This window comes from Peromyscus maniculatus, chromosome X (genome assembly GCF_049852395.1).
Source record: "Peromyscus maniculatus bairdii isolate BWxNUB_F1_BW_parent chromosome X, HU_Pman_BW_mat_3.1, whole genome shotgun sequence".
Classification (NCBI taxonomy): Eukaryota; Metazoa; Chordata; class Mammalia; order Rodentia; family Cricetidae; genus Peromyscus; species Peromyscus maniculatus.
The window spans coordinates 43395959-43403656 of record NC_134875.1 but is presented as its reverse complement, the minus strand read 5'-3'; the positions used below and the strand labels follow the sequence as shown (position 1 = coordinate 43403656).

General features: G+C 41.9%; 1 pseudogene; it reads left to right on the top strand.

Annotated features, from left to right (window-relative positions):
• Positions 1–585: 585 nt before the first annotated feature.
• On the top strand, positions 586–1769 carry LOC143270988 (periphilin-1 pseudogene; annotated as a pseudogene).
• Positions 1770–7698: the final 5929 nt, after the last annotated feature.

Sequence of the window (7698 nt, the reverse complement as noted above, 5' to 3'; positions counted from 1 at the left end):
TTGTTTAGAGGTGGAACCCTATGAGATTTCCCCCTTTCGAGTTAGCATATTGATTGGTATTGTCCTTATTCAGGTCTTGTTTAGGCAGTCATATTGTTGAAATATCATGGGTGAAGCTTCCCTTTCATTTCTGGTTCCTATAATCATTCCTCCTCCTCTTAATGATGCTCCCTGAGCCTTAGGCACAGGAGTTGTGCGTGTGTGTGTCTGTGTATGTGTATACTGGGGCTAGACACCCCACAATCACTTGTTCTCTGAAGGTGAGTGGTTGTGATTTTCTGCAATGGTCTCTCTCTGTTGCAAAGAGAAGCTTTTTTTGGTGAGGGGTGAGAGCTACACTTTTTTGTAGTAAGTGGAATTCACTTAGGAATTGTACCGATTTAGTCAAGTGGTGGTACTGCATTCTCCTGTATGACACATGCCCTCACTAGCCCCAGCTAATTTCCTAGCTTTCAAGGACCGGGCATGATTTCTGTGCAATTGAGTAGGCCTAAGTCTAATTAGAGAGCTGTTGGTGCGGTTTCAGCAGCATCGGTGGAACATACGCATTGGAGAGTTCTGATGACGAATTTTTAGACAATAAGAGATTCTTGAGCTGAGCCATGAGTGTGGTTGGAAATTGAAAGGGAACAAGAAGGGAAGTAGGCATTTGTGTTCGCAGAAGTCCAGTGGCTTCCAAAACAGATGAAATGTGGTCTGAGGGATGGTGTGACTACAAGCGACTTCCAGGAAAACAAGCACAGGGATGGTATCACTACAAGCGACTTCCAGGAAAACAAGCGCCTCCTTGGAACCATCCCAGTGATGGCAACCAAAGATTAATCAATGTTGTGCCAAAGAGACCCCCTCTGGGAGACAAGAGATCATCTCTGCTAGACAGACCCAACGAAGCAGGCTACAGTAGATACTACTGTCATGTTGATTACCAAAAATGGGACGAGGGCCGCTGTTTTACTCAGGATCCAAGAAGAGCCCCACCCTACAAAAGAGGCCATTATGGCTACCGATGGTCAAGAGATGAGTATTCCACAAGCCAACAGAATGAATACAGGGCCATGAGAAATGGCTTTAGAAGAAAACGTTTCTATTCTTCCCATTATTCGAGACAAAGCTCTCCCCATAAACGGGGCGCTCCTTTTTTGAGAGAATCACGTGTGGGCGGGAAGGACTCCCTACACAGCAGATTTGATTCCAGTCTCAGCAGTAGAAGCAGGATGCGCTCCTTCCATCAGTCTCGACGTAGATGTAAAGAGAGAGCCATCCAGTTTTTGAAAACATCAAGAGATACTGTGCCCTCAAGTTCTTCATCCAAGGTGTTAAAAAGCCCCAGCCGGCTGACTGAGAAGGAACAGGCTGATGCTGCAAGCAAGAGGGCTAATGAAAATCCCAAGAAGTCAGAAGAAAATAACTTGGCTGAAATTTCTGAGTTTGAGATGGGATCCAAGGAACCATTATGTATCAACCAGCCAGAAGAACCCGAGTCAAACACAACAGCTGGCCCAGAATTGTGTAAAGACAGCCAGCCTAGCATTCTACCAGAAGCGATTGCATCAAAAATTACAGAGATTAAGAAGGTTTACAGACAAGTCTGTGAAACTTTTAGGATGGTGGTGGAGAGGCTGGTTGAAAAGGATCGTTCGTTAGAAAAATCTATACAGTTTGCAATGAAGCAGAGTTTGCATGAAATAGGTGAGCAACATGTTGAAGAACTCAAGCATTTCATTATGGAGTATGATAATTCTACTCCAGATTTTGGAGACCCGTTTTAGAAGAATTAGGGCTCGGTTCAAAAAACTGATTTTAAAAGCTTCTAGATTTCTTACCTTTGGATTGTTTGCTCACCCTTGATGCAAGGGGGTGAAGCTTGGTCCTGCCTCAACTGAATGGAAGTACTAACTCTTTTGGAGGAGGGGATGGGGGGAGGGTTTGCTGTTCCCCAATGGAAGTACTAACCCTTTTGGAGGAGGGGATGGGGGGAGTCTTGGGGGGAAGGAGCGAGGAGATGGAGGAGGGATGTGAGGGTGATCTGTGGTTGGTATGTCAAATGAATTAAAAAATTAAAAAATAAAGCCAGTTCATGTACACGGCATAAGTTCTGGTCCCATTGCCAGTGGAGAGGATGAGGGGAGCTTGGGGGGAAGCAGAAGGGGAGGGAGGAAGAACAGTGATTGGTATGTAAAATGAAAAAAACATAAATAAAAATTTAAATAATAAAAGAAACGTGGCAGAAGACAGCAAGGCCAGCTGAGCTCCCCTGGCCTTGTAAGTCTGTCAGTGAACAAGTGAAGAGACATTTAGGACATCCCACTCACTTCTTGATCCTTCCCAGCATAGCACTGAGCCACAATACAATTTGTAACAATAGGTACATTAAAAATCACGGTTTTATTTACTGCCCAATTTCATTATCTCCTTTTTTGAGTCAGGGTTTTCCCGTCTAGATAAAGCTGAACTGAAAACCATGTGTAGTCTGGCCTCAAACTCACAAAGATCCCCCTGCCTCTGCTTCCTTTATTCTGAGATTAAAAATATGTGCCAGCATCTTCAGTATTCTGTTGGTTATAGCCAAGATGTAAGTGATGCTGTTGCATACACTTTTTCCTTTGGTCCTCCAGCTTACAATTAAAAAATGACATGGAGACATTATTAATTATAGGCTCAGCCTATCGCTTATGCTTGTCACACTAGCTCTTATAACTTAAATTAACCCATTTATATCAATCAATGTTGTGCCTCATGGCTTTTTACCTCTCTTCCATCTTGCACCTCCTGTTTCCTCTCCACGTCCCCTGGTGTCTGTCACACGCCTAGATTCATCTCTCTTGCTCTCTTTCTTCCTGGAAGTCCTGTCTAACCTTTTCTGCCTAGCTATTGGCCATTTGGATCTTTATTAAAGTAATCAGAAGGTGCCTTGGCAAAGACACATCTTTACAGTGTACAAAATAATTATTCCACAATACATGCTTAGCAGTATATTGCTAAGTTCTTCATTGTGGTACTTTGGTGTCACAGCTGGGTAGGTGTATTTGTTGTTTGCTTCCCTTGGCTGCTTGCACAGCACCCAGGACTATGAAAACTAGTCCTCAGGGTGCAGACTTTCAGATCAGATCAAGCTTGGATCCTTTCAGTCATGTGTCTGAAGTATATGGTATTTTCAGTAACAGAGACTTACCTCCAACTTCTGTGACACAGCCAAGGCCAATGTCCATATCCCATATTGTAGCAGGAATCTTAAAAGTTCTTATTAATAAAAACAAACCCGGGACTAGGTATTAGGGTGAATGCTGAAAGATCAGAGAAACAGAAGCCACAGTCACCTCAGCTTGCCAATTCTCAGCTGATCCTGTTTCCTCAAACTGGAAGTCGCTGAGTCTTCATCCGAATGGATCTCAGCTGAACTGCACAGCTCAAAATCCTAAAACCTTAACCAGCTCTAGTTCCTGGTTTTTATGCCTTATATACTTAGCTGCTTTCTGCCATTACTTCCTGGGATTAAGGTGTGAGTCACCATGCCTGGCTGTTTCCAGTGTGGCCTTGAACTCACAGAGATCCAGATGGATTTCTACCTCTGGAATGCTAGGATTAAAGGCGTGTGTGCCATTGTTTTCTGGCCTCCATTTCTAGTGGCTTTTCTGCTTTCTGACTCCAGATAAGTTTATTAGGGTACACAATATTTTAGGGAACACAATACCACCACATTTCCCCCCTTTTTTGTATAAAATTAAAAAAGCTTATAACTAATACAAGAAAAACTATATCCAATAAGTATATACAATATATACAGTCAAGAATTACATTAACGATGTCTATCCATTAACATTTGACAGATTCAAACGAAAAACTCCATTAATATATAACAATGTCCAGTCCATTAACATTTGACAAATTCAGACAAAAAAAAATTCATTACTTAGCCTATTTAAAACAAGTAGTTCCTGCCGGGCGGTGGTGGCGCACGCCTTTAATCCCAGCACTCGGGAGGCAGAGCCAGGTGGATCTCTGTGAGTTCGAGGCCAGCCTGGGCTACCAAGTGAGCTCCAGGAAAGGCGCAAAGCTACGCAGAGAAACCCTGTCTCGAAAAACCAAAAAAAAAATAAAAAAAAAAAAACATAAAACAAGTAGTTCCTTTTTAAAAGTAGATTCAGTAACTGAACTTTATACCTTATCATCTCCATATTCTATCTTTTTTCTTTTCATAATAGATTCAATAATCTACTTTTGTCATTTTTATATCTTCTCTTTTTCTTTTTAGAGTAGATTCAATGATCTACCCATTTATCCTATTATTTATTTTTTCTTCAGAGTAGATTAAATGATCTAACGCATATCTATATTGTCTTTTTTTTCTTATTTTTAATCAAAAAATCTGACTCTATTCTCCTTGTTCAGCTTTTTTCCTGACCATTAACAATTAACAACTTGTAACCAACCATCATAAGCAATGACAATATCCATAACTCATTAAACAACCAAAAACCTCCCATCCCATCTCTTGGGAATGTGGGCATCATTTTCTTAAAATTACTTCCTGCTTTCTGGGGGGTGAAGACATCTTTAGGGAATCCTGAAAAGAAATTTTGTGGTTAATTGTCAAGTCCTGTATTATTTGTCCAGTTACTGCATAATAAGAAAGTGCAGGGCTTGTTTCAAGTCCTTGTTCAAGTAGTCTGTCAGACTGGATCATCTCAGCTAGCCATCTCAAAATTGTCCTGAGCAGTTTGTAGTCCAAAGTCGATCTTTCTGTGGTATTATTCAGCTTAATGGCTTTACCATAGTCCATATGGAATCATTGTTGTGGGGTGCCATCATTGTTTTGAAGATTTCAAAGTTGCTTTTAGGTATGGTCATGGTTCTCTGCAGAATTTGTGTGTGTGTGTGTGACATCTCTGTGGTTTGGAGTAATCACAGTCTGATAAATGTCTGTCTCTCGGAACCATGAATGTTCTACCCTAGAAGACAATATCTTCACAGCCCTTTCTCCCCACCATTTGACTTGCCAAATTTTTCCAAACTGACCTTTGTTGATGCTTTCTTGTAACACAACGGAACCGGCAATTCTTCTATGAACAAGCAGCAGTAAACCTTTCATCCCAGTTAGCAGCCATCACTGCAGTTACCAACATGATGAGAAGCAGCCAGCAACTCGGAGTAGCAGATGTTGCCTCCATGGTCCCTCTGCCACCGTTTGTGATGGGCCCCGGCCAAAGATTCTCCTTAGTAAGCCTCCTAGGCCGGCCTCAAACTCCAGATCCTCCTGCCTCTGCCTCCGTTAGCAAATCCTATGGGAATGTACCACCACAACCAGGTTTCATATTCATATCTGAAGTTTTGGAGGTAGGAATCACTGAAGAATGAGAACAAATGTGCCATTTGACTTTCTGTGCCTGGGTTAATTCACTTAATATATTTTCTAGCTCCATCTCTTTGCCTCTAGATTTCATTTTCTTTACTGATGAATAGTATTCCACAATGTATATGTACTGCATTCTCATTACCCATTCATTAGTTGAAAACTACTTAGGTTATTTCCTTTTCCTAGTCTATGTGAACAGAGTGGCAATGAACAAGACTAAACAAGTATCTGGAGTAGGATGTCAAGAACTTTGGACACATGCCAAAGAAATGCATGGCTTGCTCATAAGGTATTTGTTTGCCTGCATATGTGTTCACACTACATGCATGTCATGCCCACGGAGATCAGAAGAGGTGTCAGATCTTCTGGAACTGGAGTTAAAGAATGGTGTTGTGAGCCTCTAGGTAGGTTATGGGAATTGAACACTGCAGGGAGTATAGAAGCATCATGTAGCCTCTGTCTACACAACCAAGCTCCTGGTTGTGTCCACCAAAAATATCTCAATCATGGCCTATTGTCCCCTGGGATAAAAAATGAACCTCAGCTGACAAGCACAGGGTTAGGATGCCCTTTTAAGGTTTTGCGTGATTAATAACATGAAGTCCAGTCCTTTTAGAATCTAGTTCCATGACAACATTACAAAATAGTTTGGATAAACATGATGACATACACCTGTTGTTACAACACTTGGAAGGCTGAGGCAGAAGCATGGTCAATTCTAAGACAGCCTGAGCAGCTTGGCGAAACCATGTCAGAAAGGAAGGAAGGAAGGAAGGAAGGAAGGAAGGAAGGAAGGAAGGAAGGAAGGAAGGGAGGAAGGGAGGAAGGGAGGAAGGGAGGAAGGGAGGAAGGGAGGAAGGGAGGAAGGGAGGAAGGGAGGAAGGAAGGAAGGAAGGAAGGAAGAAGAAAGGGGCTTGGCACCGGTGATCCATGCCTTACATAACACCCAGTAATCAGAAGGTAGAGGAAAGTGGATCTCTGTGTGTTTGAAGCGTGCCTAGTCTACAAAGTGAGTTCCAAGACAGCCAGGGTTATACACAGAGTCCCTGTCTCAAAAAAGATAAAAAAAGAAACTTAGTTATAAGTTCTATCTGAAAGTTTGACAAGGACTTTCTAAATACAGCACAATTTCTAAAGACATAGAAATATAAGAGTGAAACATTTGATAAATCTCCTTTAGGGGTGACAAGGTTTTTTTTTCTTTTATTTATTTTTTATTGTTTCTGGAATTCACTAGTTAGGATACTTAACAGAATGAGTGAAGGTCAGTGAGAGATTCTGCCTCAAAAAATAAAATAAGTTGAAAATCTGGTAAATAGAAAAACTACATGAAGCAGAACAGCCAGGTATGTTGGCATTTGAGGGTGGGGTATAGCCCAATCATTGAGAAACAGATTGAATCATGAGCAGGAATGAACCTACTTTGTCTTTACTATAAGATGGCTTTCAGCCTAAGATGGAGGCAGCCTGGTTCATCAGCTGGGGAGATGGTTCAGCACTTAATAGCCCTTGCCACTCTTGCAGAGAAGCAGCATTCCCTTACCAGCACACAAATGGCAGCTCCTAAGGGCCTAAACCTCCAGTCCAGTTGATAGGATGCCCTCTTTTGGCCTCTCTGTGAACTGCATGCCTCTGTTTCAATTAGGTGCCTGCAGGGGAAAACATTCAAACTCATGAAACAAAACAGATAGTTTTAAACATACAGAAAACTTAAAAAATAATTAGCACATATATGTTCATATGATGACTGTTTTACCTGAGTGTATATTAGAGCACGGTGTATGTGCCTGATACCCACAGTAACCAGAAGATCTTGTCAGATCCCCAGGGACTAGAGTTACAGACAGCTGTGAGTCACAATGTTGATGCTGAAAATAGAACCTCAACCCTTTGGATTAGCAGCCAGAGCTCTTAACCACTAAGCCATCTTCCCAGAGTGCCCCCATCCACCACATTACTATTGTTTTGATTATTTATGTATTTATTTTTGTTTATTTAGACAGAGTTTCTCTGTGTAGTCCTGGCTGTCCAAGACTCACTCTGCAGACCAGGCTGTCCTAGAACACAGAGGTCTGTCTGCCTCTGCCTCCTGAGCGCTGGGATAAAAAGCATGCGGCACCACTGCCCAGCCACACATTATTTTAAATTAATTATTTAGACAAGCATTTGTGTGTGCCAGGCTAGCCTCTGACTCACTGAGGGTCATTTGAAACCTCTGATCCTCCATGACTCTACCCTCTAAGTGCTGGATTTATAAGCTTGTGCCACCATGCTTTGTTTACTTGGGTCTGGGAATCTAACTCCAAGGCTCTGTGCTCCTGCACTGTACCAAATGAACTACATTC